This window comes from Belonocnema kinseyi, chromosome 1 (genome assembly GCF_010883055.1).
Source record: "Belonocnema kinseyi isolate 2016_QV_RU_SX_M_011 chromosome 1, B_treatae_v1, whole genome shotgun sequence".
Lineage (NCBI taxonomy): Eukaryota > Metazoa > Arthropoda > Insecta > Hymenoptera > Cynipidae > Belonocnema > Belonocnema kinseyi.
The window spans coordinates 92,548,128-92,562,261 of NC_046657.1; the positions used below are offsets into that span (position 1 = coordinate 92,548,128).

General features: G+C 34.7%; 1 long non-coding RNA gene across 1 annotated transcript in view; it reads left to right on the plus strand.

Annotated features, from left to right (window-relative positions):
* Positions 1-216: 216 nt before the first annotated feature.
* LOC117176380 overlaps positions 217-14,134 on the plus strand; it is an 18,148-nt gene continuing 4,230 nt past the window's right edge. The window contains exons 1-2 of the long non-coding RNA XR_004467607.1: positions 217-332; positions 407-487. This is a non-coding gene — a long non-coding RNA (uncharacterized LOC117176380). The remainder of the gene's footprint in view (positions 333-406; positions 488-14,134) is intronic.

Below are 14,134 nucleotides of genomic sequence, written 5' to 3' on the forward strand. Positions count from 1 at the left end.
AAATATTTTTAAATGAAACTTTAGGACTGTGTTTTTGACTCCCAGAAAGAAAGATTTAATCCCTGTTATAACTACAAATGAAGAATCTGATCTCGATTTTCTTTAATACGCACTCATGTATTCACAGAATGCGCGCCAGAAATGCTGCATGGGGAAGCTGGGCTTCATCCGTGAATGTCCTGCGCAGTTAAGTCACGCTGCTGATCAGGAAAGATAGTGAGCAACAATTCATGACATTGCATTGTTAGAAACAGTGTTAGCGAAAATTAAATTTATATCATCAAACTTTCTTCCTGAAAACATAACATGCAAAAGGAGCATTAGCTCCTTATGTGAGTATAATATTATATTGGCTATTATTTTCAAAACAAAAATTCGACTACTGGGTTTATCGATCTTCTTAAAGGTGAACTTCATCACTAATTCTGCTAGGAAGAGAACAGCTTTAATGCGATTGAGGTTACGCAGTACTCGTAAGAGTTGAAAGGTAATAGATTTATTTATATATTTATTTGAACATTTCTAAATCTTCAGCCGAGGTGTGAACAGGTTACTTCTAGGGTTACTTGTTACACTTAATGTATCTTTTCTATCATTCAAAACATTAAGGAAGCTGTCACATGTGTAGAACCTGCTTTGTTTCTTGCCGGTAAAATTCCAGGAACAGTAACGTTGTAAAATCACACGAACATGGCGTAATTTTTTATAGGAAATTCACAGTGCTGCCAACTAAAATGCATAAAAAACTAAGAAACAAATAAAATTTTGTTTTTATAGATTTATGAAATTATTATGGAGATTTATTTTTAAAATTAAAACTTCTTATAGAGTATTTTAACACTCGTCTGAATTTTAATAAGTGACTGCGAATTGAATGAGCCAACTGAAGTCCACCAAAATTGATCTTGTTTCCAGCTTCAAAAATACAAGATTTATAAAAAATAAATAATTGGTAATAGTGCTGCACTTGTTGCACCTGCAGTGAGCACCGAAGAGAGGGTGACAACGGTGATATTATATCTGCAGAAATATTGCATATTTTCTTGAGTTTGCAAATATCAAAAAAATCCTTTGCTGAATATAGAGGAGGAAAAATGATAATCTAAACAAAAACGTGCAAAAGTGTTTTGAAAATAAACATTTCTAAAAAAAATATTACACAAGACAGAACAAACTGAGTTTAATCATAATTATCGTTAACCTTGATTTATGCTTTTTATTAGTTCGTAATCATAGTCAAGCAATGCTTTACATCTCGTGAATGAAAATATGCTACAATGAAACTCTATTTCGTACACATTTGTTTGTAGCACGGTGCGAATGATATTTTGTATGAAATTTCCAGTAAAGCGGTTCATTTCAAATTTATCATGCTATAAAATGAGAGGATATTTTGAAGCGCTGAAGTCAAGATCAAATTAATCGTGATTAATCAGATAAGAGTGCTAACAATTTGGAGAAGGGGGTGTCAAGAAATTGTGCTCTTACCGTAATAGTCATTTATCCCACATTTACAAATATTTTGACCATATTGCATATATTTTTTCATGTTTTTGAAATTCTAATTTTTTATCTAATACCTCAGACAGGAGCTATTTTTATATGAAATGCATACGTATTAAAAATATAGTTTTACATTCTAATTTCAATGAATATTTTCATCCAGAGCAAAGGTTTTATGTAAAAATTGTCTTTTGCGGATTCCATCAAATCTCAATGTTTCAGATTCACTACTCAGGTAAAAATATTTGGCCTTGATTTTGTCTTATATGTCTTCAATATGTGTTCAAGACCATGATGTATGGTTCCTTCTCACCATCTAGACATTGGAGATATACAGACTTCTCTTGCTTTTATGGCTGTAGCTGTGCTAAAAATAGACCAGGTAGACTTGTCTTAAGGCAAGATAAATGTAAGTCTTGATGAATATACTGAATTGCCCTGGGGGGGGGGGGTCTTGCGCGTAAACAAAAAACCACTTTTTTTAGAATTTTGTACAGAAATATGGCTTGAGCTACCTTATTAAAACCTTTTGCATGTTATAGCACATCATTTTAAAACATTAAAAAAAAATCATAGAAAAATTTCGAAAAATAAGCCCGTGAAAGAGAATTTTCCAAGGCATTTTTTCAAAAAGACGTTTTGCGGTGTCCATTGCCATTCGTCTTAGAATCATCGGAACTAAAAAAAGTCGAGGTTTTTAGTTAAAGTAAGGCTTCCCTGCCCCGTCTTTTTTATTTTTTAACTTTTTAATTTTTAGCGGCTGTTTAAAGCATAAACAGCTATTTTTTACGAAAAATTCTGCCATTTTGTAGGTAGAAGACTACCTTAATGTTAAAAAACACCGGGAGGAGGGAGGTATGTTATATGTAGATAGTGTGTCAAATTTGAAAAGAATCGATTTAGTACTATCCGAGTTATGATGGACACCGACTTTGAAAAATTATTTTTGAGTGCAAGACCCCCCCCCCCCCCCCCCCCCCCCTCCTAGAGAAAATTATATTACCGATTTGTGGGTTTAACATTTGCTAGGGTCCATTTACAAAATTTTTCGTTTTTAAATTTTATTTCTTATTATATTCCGACCTCAAACAATGGACCCCACCGGCGTGGCAGTGCCTGCCATTTTCAGGAATCAGGTAGCTAGACTAGGACCAAAAAGTGGACATCTGGTCAGCATTAAAATTTTACAACCGATAAACTTGTAATTTTATAATAACTTATTTTTCAATAAGAAATTCAACTAACATAATTATTGAAGATAAATAAACTTATTAATTCATAAAAAATAAATACAATGTGCTTAAATAATATAAACCTTCTATAAAGTTGAAAGCGGATTAGTGATAACCCTCAGAGGCCATCAGAGATATAAATTTTTGTTTTCAAGTCGAATATATTCGTCTTACCATATCAAAAGTAGTCTGGTTCCGTCTGACGAGCTAAACATACATAATAACTTGAAATCGTCTTGGATTAGTCTTTACCTAAGACAAAATCAAGACCAATTATTTTTACCCAGGTGATTGAGAAAATATGGATTGAATTTCCCTTTGGCACAATTTTTAAAGGCTTAAAAAGAAAGCACGAGTTTGTTAACCTGTAATTTTAAAGGTGCGTTCCGCTAGCACCTCCACAACGAAAAAACTTCGAAAAATCAACTGTGCCATAATTTTTGGCTTTATTGGGATCTCAAAAACTAAAAAAATTAATTTTGAAAAAACAACCCCAATTTTTTTAAAACAACCCTTTAATTAAAATATGCACTTAAACTAAATGTAAACATATCAGAATGTTGGGTTTCTTGGGCTCTTCTTTGGCCCCAATCCTGGTCTATATATACCTGGTCTATATACTTACTCTCACAGTAATATAACACAGCCCCTAGGAACTACCCCTATCACATCTGACGAATCCAGTCTCAGCTGTCTTCAACTAAAAATGTCAAAAAAATTAAAAATTAAAATAATAACCCCAGACAACATTTCAACAATTTAGTTGATATATCTATTCCTCCAGTAATATCCCGTAACCCGTAGGAACTATCTCTATAAAATTTAACGAATCCAGTCTCAGTTTTCTTCAACTGAAATCACGAAAAACATGTAAAATCAAATAGAATCACCTAAAAAGCTGTCTAAGACTCTAGTTAATATATCTGTCTCAACAGTAATATTCCACGACACCAAGGAACTACCCCTATCAAATTTAACGAATCAAGCCTCATCTTTTATAAATTTAAACTTTAAAAAATATTTCAAATAACAAAACATCATCACATAGCTTTCCAAGTCTGTAGTAGATATATCCACCCTCAAAGTAATACTATATAAGAGCTCGAGATTGCGGAATATTGCTGTGATTGTAGGTATATCAAATACAGATTTGGAGAATTTTGTTTGGTAACTATTTTTATTTAAAAATGTTTTCAGCGATTTTAATTGAACGCAGCTGACACTGAATTCTTTAAAATTGATAGAGGTAGTTCCTAGGTAACGAGCGAGTAATGTGAGGTACATATATTATCGAACGTGAAGCGCGAGAACCAGCATTTTGTTAGTATAATTTTTACGACACATCACAACGGTTAGATTGCCTTTATCGGTTTTTGTTACTAGAACATTTTCCTTTTTCTTACTCATAAAACTGTTTGCAATAATTCTATCAGTAATAACTGAAATTCGTTGCGGTTTCTTTAAATAATTAGAAGCTAACGATAAGACTTTTTCTCTAATTTCATCTCTACAACTATCCAGAACCGTACCCAAGATTTATTTTAAATCTTTCATATTTCAAAAATGTGGTTTGGTATGTTTATCTCTTTAATATTTTAATATTTAAATTTTTTGTTCAATCTGTCGCTTAAACTTTTCTTTATTTTCTTTTTAATTCATCTAAGTTATTTTGGTTTCCTGACAGTTTCTTTTAGTAAGTAAGCTAGTATTAAAATTGTTGATTAATTTCTTATTTTTCCATGTGGTTAATTATAAAATTCAAATAATTGTAGACATATTTAATTTCTATTTTTCTAATTTGGTGTTGTAAGCTTATTAAAACTTAATCTAATTTCTTCTAACAAGAAGTGCTCTTAAGATGCAGCTTATTAAAAAACTGCTTATTAAAAAAAAATCTGTTTTTAATGACATGAAACGCACACATTAGGAAAATGACACGGAATCTTTTTAAATTAAGGTATTCTCTTCTTATATTTTTGTATATTCTTGTTATTACATTGCATGGCTTTGTTCTTCGAATCTAATACTTTTGTATACAGTCCTGATGAGAAAAACCAGCTGTTTCCGAAACGTAATGGATTCGATTTTGCTTTTTAAATAAATTTCAACTATTAGTCTTAAACATGTCGTATTTATTAGGTTCTCTTACCCAAATTTATAAATTTTCCCAGAAGTAAAGAAAGGAAATGTCATTTTTATGCATTTAAAAGAAGATAAAGATTACGAACATAGTTAAGAATGAAAAATAATATTATGTTATCAAGAAAATATTTTTCTAAGACTTTTTTTATATTTCTTTGATATTAAAAAAAATGTATTATTATTCAAGTATGTATTCCTATAACTATACATAAATGTAAGTATCGTGTACAATATCAGGTGCTCGTACATAGTTCATGAGGAAACATGTTTATTTATATTTATACTTAAAGCTTTACTTTATAAACCGAACGAAAAAAAAATAATAAGAAGAAATAAATTAAAAGTTCTGGGGCAAATTAATGTAAAGTTCTTTTTTTATTTTCTAATTTAAATAAAATGAAGAAACAAGTATCAAAACGAATTCGTTTCGACCCAAATAAGGAATTAGGAAAGCCCAATTTAGCACATGGCAACATTTTAGCACTTGGATTTACTAAATAAGGTCCCTTTTACAAAAGGTACTTTATTGAAACAAATAAAACTAAGATCTATATGTATACCTAACGCGTCTTTAGTCTCAAAAGGTGACTCTCGGATACCGGGCGACCTGTCAGAGTATGCAGTCTTATCCTTGCCTGCGGGGTTCTACACTAGGGTGGTCCAAAAATGTATGTCAAAATTTTTTTGCATGCTAGAGGGCAACGAGCCCCCCCCCCCCGCCCATTTTATTCCAAATCCGAAAAAAGCAATTGCCTATTTCTTAATTTTTTTTAGTTCAACAGGTGCCGGTTTTAACTTGAAGTTTCCCATGTAAAATGCATAGGGAAAAATCAATTTTTTGAGTTTTAGAATAATTTTTTTTGGTTTGCAAAAATGTAACGGGAAAGTATGGGAGCCTGTAGAAAAGTAACCAACGAAGAATTTGATCTATTAAATATATGGGTTTGACACACCTAACACACCCCCACGGCTACCTGAAAACTACCCTTAAACAAAAAATGTAAATTCTTTATGAAATCGACCTTTTGAACAATGCATTCTCGTCTTGTTTTACTTAAACTTATTATAATTTGTCTATTGGAATATTTATTATCATTGGTTAATTAATTTTCAATTATTTAAACAAATGGAATTTGTTTAAATAATTGTTTTTTGAAAATTCACTTCACCCATAAAAATTATAACCATTAGTTTAGTGGAATATTTATTAACATTAGTTCATTAATTGTTTATTATTTAAACAAATGGAATTTTTTAAAACCATTCTCAATGAAAATTCTTTTTTTCCTTAAAAATTATTACTATTGGTCTAGTGGAATATTTATTAACATTAGTTCATTAATTTTCAATTGTTTAAACAAACAAAATTTGTTTCCATTTTTTTTATAAAAATTATTGATATTTCTTCAGTGGAATATTTATCATCATTTTTAGATTAACTTTATTTAAAAAAAATATTTGTTAATAAAAACTATTACTTGAATATAACTTGTTTAAATATTTGAATATGAATGAACTGATCTTAATAAATATTGCACTAGACTAATAGTGATAATTTTTAGGAAATGAACGAACTTAAAAAAAACTATTTAAACAAATTACATTTGTTTAAAAAATTACAAATTAATAAACCAATGTTATTGAATATTCCATTAGACTAATAGTAATAATTTTAGAGGGGAGGGCAAATTTTCGAGAAAACCATTTTTTTTTTAATTTCATTTGCTTCAGTAATTAATGATTAATTACCCAATGATAATAAATATGCTAATAGACCAATAGTAATAATTTAAAGTAAAAAAAACACGAGAATACAGTGTTATAAAGGTCGATTTCATGAAGAATTGACAGGTTTTGTTTTAAATGTAGTTTTCAGGTACTCGTGAGGGTGTGCTAGAGGTATCAACCCCATATATTTGATACATAAAATACTTCGTTAGATAATTCTTAACAGGCCCCAATACTTTCCCGCAATACTTTTTCAAACCCTAAAAAATTATTTCAAAAAGTCAAAAAAGTGATTTTTCCCCATGCATTTTACATGGGAAACTTCAACTCAAAACCGGCACCTGTTAAAATAAAAAATAAAAAAATAAAAACTAGGGAATTTCTTTTTTCGGATTTGGAATGAAATTGGGGCGATCGTTGCCCTCTAAAGAAAAAAAGCGTTTTCGAGCCACCCTATTCTACACGGATGGACGAAACATTTTACCTAGCTGCTCGTGGGAACAATAATGGCAACGCCAATCATAGTTGTAGTAACTGCAGTTTAAAACAATCAAACGCGTAGGCTTTCCGACAATGGGTCGGACATGAATGCCGACTACCCTAGAGTTGAGAGAGCCAATCAAGAGGGAGGTAATGTGATGGGCCGGCAAAATCTCAATACTTTTGAGTGGACGGATCAACTCAGAGACGAACTGCTGGAGTGATATGATACCAGTAGGGCCCCTGAACGAAAAGGTTACATGGCGCGACATCATGCTATGTGGTACGAGAAACAACGATAGTTCTTGCAGTTTTCGCATAACCGACTGCGAAACCGTGCCCAGGAACTCTGGAAAAGGGGTAATATAAGTGGAGCGTCTAATCAACCGCAGCCAAAACAAGTCGGCAGCAGAAAAAGAGAGGCGACACTGAGACCAACCGCAAGCAAGCACCCAATAGAGAAAGAGCAATGCTTCAGGATCCGGAGAAATATCAACATTTAGGTTTCTCTCAAGTTTAAAGATTTGGCTGAACTGGATGAAGAGCTTCGTGGAGATTTTTCTAAAGAATCCGAACTCTGGACTATGAATTGCGGTGTGTATAATGCATCGATAGTTTAGAAGATGCAAACCGTAAAACAAAACTAACGGCTGATAATAAGAACAAAATATGAATGCAGAAACTCACCACAAAGGCGAGCTGGGCAAGAGAGTACGCATTCCGCATTCAGTGTGTGATTGGCTACATAACATCTGGCAGGAAATTCACCGTGAAATGAACTGCGAACTGCTGAGTCGTTACCACACGCTAAACAAGTCAAAGCTTCTGACCACCAGGCTGCATATGGTTGACAGAATAAGGGTACTCTTTGTTGATAGGAGAAGTCTAGAGCGGACAGACTGATGGCTCAGAGAAGAGACACAGATTTTTCCTGACCCATCTCGACTCTTTAAAGACCCCCCAGTTACTGTCGACCATCTGCCTAAACCAGAGCAAGTCGAAGCATTTTGGAGAGAAGTCTACGAATGTCGCCATTCACTGGAAGAAGATCCAAAGAACATAAATAGCTTTAAGCAGCTATGCAATGCTCTCATGAATCCTGAGGGCTAATGCCCACCCATCACTTCCGAGTAGGTGAAAAAATTATTAAGAGACATAAAGAACTATTCCGCTTCGGGACAAGATTGTGCCAAACCCTTTTGGTGGAAGCAGTTTTCTTTAACCCACCAGCATCCGGCCCGCATTTTCACCTAATATCTAAATTCGGAAGGCACTATTTCGGAGTGTTTGGTGGAAGGGTGCTAAGTACTCCTGGCAAAATAGGAAACTTAGTTGACTCAAAGAATTACAAACCACATATATACTGATACTGGTCAGATAGGGACGTGTCGTTTTGCTCCGCTTCAGTCTTTTATGATTTCTTGAGTGTCTCAGTTTCTTTTTTGTCCTTCAAATTAGTTTGTTGTAAAAGTGTTTGAGGCCGGTTTGTTTGTGACTTTTAACTTTGCGTTAACTCGTTTAGTTTTTGCTAATCTATGCAAACTTTTGACAACAGTTATAGTTATTTTTATTACGTATAATTTAAGTTAACATGGGAGCGTGTCCGGAGTGCAATGTAGTGATTTCTAGGGATGGTCCTGAGGTTCTAGCATGTGTGAAGTGTGGCAGTCTCATTCACTTGACCTGTGCTAATGTTGGCATCGCAAAAAAACCTTTGAGAAACTTAAAAAGGGCTAGATGGATTATATTTGCAAGGGATGTAATTCTTCAACTACTAGTGCCACCTCTGCGGCAGTGGATACCAATCCTGGTGCCAATAACGAGATCTGTTAAGAAGGAAGTAAAAGACCTCAAGATGAAAGTGGCTGCACTTGAACACGCGCAGAATCTAAACGATCAAGCGGTTTTACATACTACTCTTGAAATCCATGGTCTTCCAATTAAGTCAAACGAGGACCTTATGTCCAACGTAGAGCTGATTGCCAGGGCTCTTGATGTACCTCTTGTTAAGGATGACGTTGTCAACATTTACCGTATTATTAAAGTACCGTCACTCACTCATCAAACTACCCCACCGATCGTTGTAGTCAAATTCAACCGTCAGAATCTACGCGATAAAATGATCGAGAGACGTAAAGTCAAAAGGGATTTTTCTACCTCGAGTGTGGGATGGACCGAAAATGAGAAACGCTTTATTTATCTTCGCGAGGCTTTAACTCCCCTCAACCGGGAATTCTATGCTATTGCTCTTGGTCTCCGAAGAGACAAGAAAATTAAATATCTTTGGATTTCTGGTGGAAGAATTTTTTGCCGTAAGGATGACGGTTCGCCGAGAATACATCTTGCAAACCTACTATCTGTAGAGGGACTACAATAGCAACCACAGCCTAAGTTCAATATTTTTTTAACTTTTCTCCGACTAACTTTAGCGCTATTTTTCTCAAGTGCTACTCCTACCTAACTACATGTACTTCACTCATTTTTACTCTGTATCCTCAGTCGATCTTGTTTATTTGCATAGAAAAGTATTTAAATCTCCTTGCTTTACTTCTGAGACACTTTTGTTTCACCTGCTTAAACACTTATAGTAAATATACAGCATTTTGTTCATACATATTAAGTTATATTTTCTTTCATATGGCAATTTACTGCATGCTGGCCATATTATGTGCTGTGCCTCTGAATGATTATCGATCTCAATTTGACGCTTTAATGTGTATTTATTACTATGTTAATTCGGCCTTACGCCAACTCTACGAATCGACTATTTTTATGTATCGTATTCACATTTTAATTTTTCTCTATATTCAATATCAATGGATACATTAAGCATTTGCCATGTTAACGCCCAATCTCTCTTGACACATTTTCTAGAATTGAAACATTTTTTCAGTACATTTTCCTACCATATAATTGCTATTTCTGAGCCCTGGTTAACTCTAAATATATCTTCTAACGTCGTTACAATCGACAACTATTCGCTCTTTCAAAGAGACAGAGACGACAGAAGGGGTGGTGGATTTTGTCTTTTTCTGTATAACAGTTTGAGTGGGACTGTGGTTGAAGTGAGTCCAGTGGCAACTTATCCCACGACCGAATTTTTCTTTGTTGAAGTGAAGTCAACTTCTGATAGTGTTTTAGTGGGAGTAATCGATAAACCACCCAATGCCTCCTATGGTACAAAGCTTGAATCTGTAATTTGTTCACTTATTCCTAACTTTAACAGCATTATCCTTACTGGAGATTTTAACACTAACGTAAATCTCACTTCCAATCATGCTAAATATCTTACATCTTAGATGTACATACTCTTCGGGGCTCTCGATTGTACCTTATGATTCCACTCACCATACTGATCGTTCCAGTATATGTATTGACGTAATGATTGTAGACGATATTGATAATGTTGTCTCGCACGAAGAACACGCCATCCCTTTTCTCTCTAACCACGACTTGATTAACATTACCTTTAAATTTTCCTATAATTTAAATTTAATACCAACCCAAAGGCTGGTGTGGAATCTCTCTAATATTGATGAATATGAATTTCATGAACACCTAATAACGTATGATTAGGAAAAAATATTACTAGATATAGATATAAATAATAAAATTGACGCTTTTACTAATTATCTAGTCTCCGCATTCAACAAATTTTCATTGTTTCACGTTCCTAAAAATTTGAATAAAACTGCCCCCTGGATCACACCTGAAATTAAAAATCTGATGAGGGAACGTGATGGCAAGCACCGGCTTGCAAAAAGAACAAAAAGCATTATAATACAAGCTGAACTTCGTAAACTCAGGAACTTAGTTCAAACTAAGATTACAGATGCGTTTAATCGATACAATTATAACGAGATTGCACATAGAGACAAAAAAGAAGAAATTTAGCATCTTCTTAGACGTTTACACCTAATCCCGCCCAAGCACGAATATATAGATAGTAATTTTCCGCCTAATGACCTGTTAAAGACTTTTTTTAGGTTCCCAGTTCCAGACTTATCGTCATCATTTTCACTACCCCTATTAATTCAACATTTAATGATTCTGACTTCTTTTTCGATGACATGACACCTGAAATACTTTTGGAAAAAATACTTCAAATCAAATTAAACGCCATAGGATCTGATGGAATATCAATCAAAATGATTAAACTTGCCCTTCCAATTATCTTCCCTTTTCTTTAGTATATACCTACTTCCCCGAAAGACTTCCGGCCAATTATAATTTTATGTGCACTATCTAAACCACTTGAAAAAATTGTCTACCTGCAACTTTCCAAATTTTTCGAAACATCTAGGGCCATTGACCCGATGCAATCGGGTTTTCGGGCGAAACATGGCACCCTTACTGCTTCCCAAGTAACGACGGATCTTAAATTAGCAATGGATAATTGTTGTCCTGTTTGATTTTTGGAAGGCTTTTGATATGGCCAACCAAAAGTTACTCCTACAAAAATTAAAATATTCTAACGTGTCAAGTTCTGTCGTTAAATGGTTCCAATCCTATTTTAATAATAGGTCTCACAGAATTATTAATAGTAGTGGTGGGATTTCTGACTGGTGGGAGGTCAAGAGTGGGGTTCCTCAGGGTTCCATTCTGGCACCCCTTCTTTTCAATTTGTTTACCTCTGACCTTTGAAGTGAACTTCAACATTGTAGCTACCACAAATATGCTGACGATTTCAAAATTTACTTATCGTGACCGATGTCTTCTCTAAGTAGATTACTTGTTCTAGTCCAGGAGGATATCGATCACGTTATCCTCTGGGCCTGGAAGAATGGACTCACTCTTAACCTGGGCAAAACTCAGTAAGGCATAAAGGTTATTTATAGTAAGAGGTGCCCGGTCATGGAATAAAATACCATATGATATTAGAAATGCACCTTCCCTGTATCATTTCAAAAACCTCTTTTTCAAATATTTGTACAATATTTGTAACCCAACTCTTGAAATTACTCACTGTAAACTCTCAAACTTAATTATCCGACATTTTAACTTCAAATTTCCTTCTGTTTTTATGAACTTTCGTAAAATTTAATTTTTATGCATACAGTTTTAGCCCCTTAATTTCTACTTTAATACACATAAGAGCTTCTAATTAATCATTTAATGTTCATTACTAAATATTAACCTCCTGCCTAACCTGTTACAAATAATAAGGTAGACTATTATTATTTTAGTTAGTTTATAGATTTAGTTATAAAACTAATTAAGTATAATACCGATCAGTGCTTGTATAAATTAGTAATGACTTTTTATTATCCTGTTACTTAGAGGGCTATTTAGCCCTAGGGACTTTTATTTAATAAATACAAATGCAAATACAAACCAATCACTTATCTAAACACACTGTATAAGATCTTCATAGCTATGCTAAATGATAGGATTGTTCGGACAATCGGTCCTGTGAGGCAAGAGATCTACGATCAACGTGGGTTAAAGAAAGGCGTAGCAGGATATCAGGAGAACCTGCTCATTGATAGATTTGTCTGCAACTAAGTAGCATTCTACCAGAGCGGCCTATCGATGGCCTGGATTGATAGATTGCATTGATAGATTGATGCCGCTTTAGAAAATCATATTTACTATCTTATCAGGAAAACATCGTGTAACAACTAACAGCATCACCTTTCAGAGAGGTTCTGTCAGGGCAACATCATGAGCCCACTTCTCTTTTGTCTCACATTATTGCTACTATCTTTTGCATTTCTCTATTCCAAAAGGTACTTTTACGGAGAACCTGGAAATCGAAAACACGAGTTCACTCATGTATTTTACATGGATGATTTTAAGATCTATGATAAAAATCGAGAGCGATTACATTTAGCTCTAGAGATTGTCAAGGAATACTCTAAGGATAATGGAATATATTTTGCATAAGAAAATTGCGCTAACGTTTGTTTGGAGCAAAGAAAACCTAATGGCATCCCCGAAGATCCTGAGATCGTCGACGGAAGTGCTGCATGACACCTTTTGCGCTGGAGAGACCTATACATACTGTTGACGAGGAACATAGTATCTGCAACGAACATGCTTGTCGTCCTGGCACTACTCTATTCATTTATAGTGGTTCCATGGATGAAGGACGAGCTCAGATCTCTTGACATCGGGATACGAAAGGGTATGCACATGAACAAAAGAATGCAGCTTAAGCCTTCTGTTCCACGACTCTACATCTGGAGCCGTCAAGGTGGTCGCGGAGTAATAAATCTTGAATGTCTTCACAACAACATTATTGTAGGTACACCACATATAGTCGCAGATGGATGGGGCTATCTTCTTAAAACGATAAGGAAGCACAAAGAAATGGGCATATGAGATTTTCTGTACAAAGCAGCGGATGACGTTGCTAAAACACTCGGCATTGACTTCAATATCAGGGGTGAGTAAAATCCGTAAAATCTTATCTATCTCGAGTCCTCACTCCTGCAAGCCGGGATTAAGAAAACACAGGAGAAAAACTTCCGTGAACAACTCTTTGACAAGAGGATTCACGTATCTTCCACGGAAAGTCAGGAAAGTCAGCACGCCCCAGGTATCTGGACATATACTGTCTCGTTATCCAACTCATGCGTGAATGACCTACATTCAAAAGCACATACGGCTCTAAGAGTGCTTCATTACCATCTCTGTCACTCTTACAGCATTATCCTTAATACCGCTCCGCTAAACGCTCCCAAGGAAGTCGAATCAATTGTAGAGAATGAAAAGTGTCAAATATACTGGAATTTCGCATTCTCGACCAGCTGATAAAAATAGTATAGCCGAGTAGAATGAAAAGAGGGGTATAAAGGAGTTCCGACGGTTATACCTATAATGTTCTGTTAAATCAATCGTCCCTATTATCGGCGCGTTTGGAGTTGCTAAACCTTCACTAGTTAACATCCTGAACAGCATCTCTGCATGTCAACAAGAGGCTAAGACACTTTTGGGCAAAATCCATAGAGCAGTCGCCCTTGGGTCGCTCCGTGTCTTCAAGGTTCACTACAGTTTTGCCGGATCATCGTATTGAGTCCATCACAGACTGTAACCACTGAGCCATG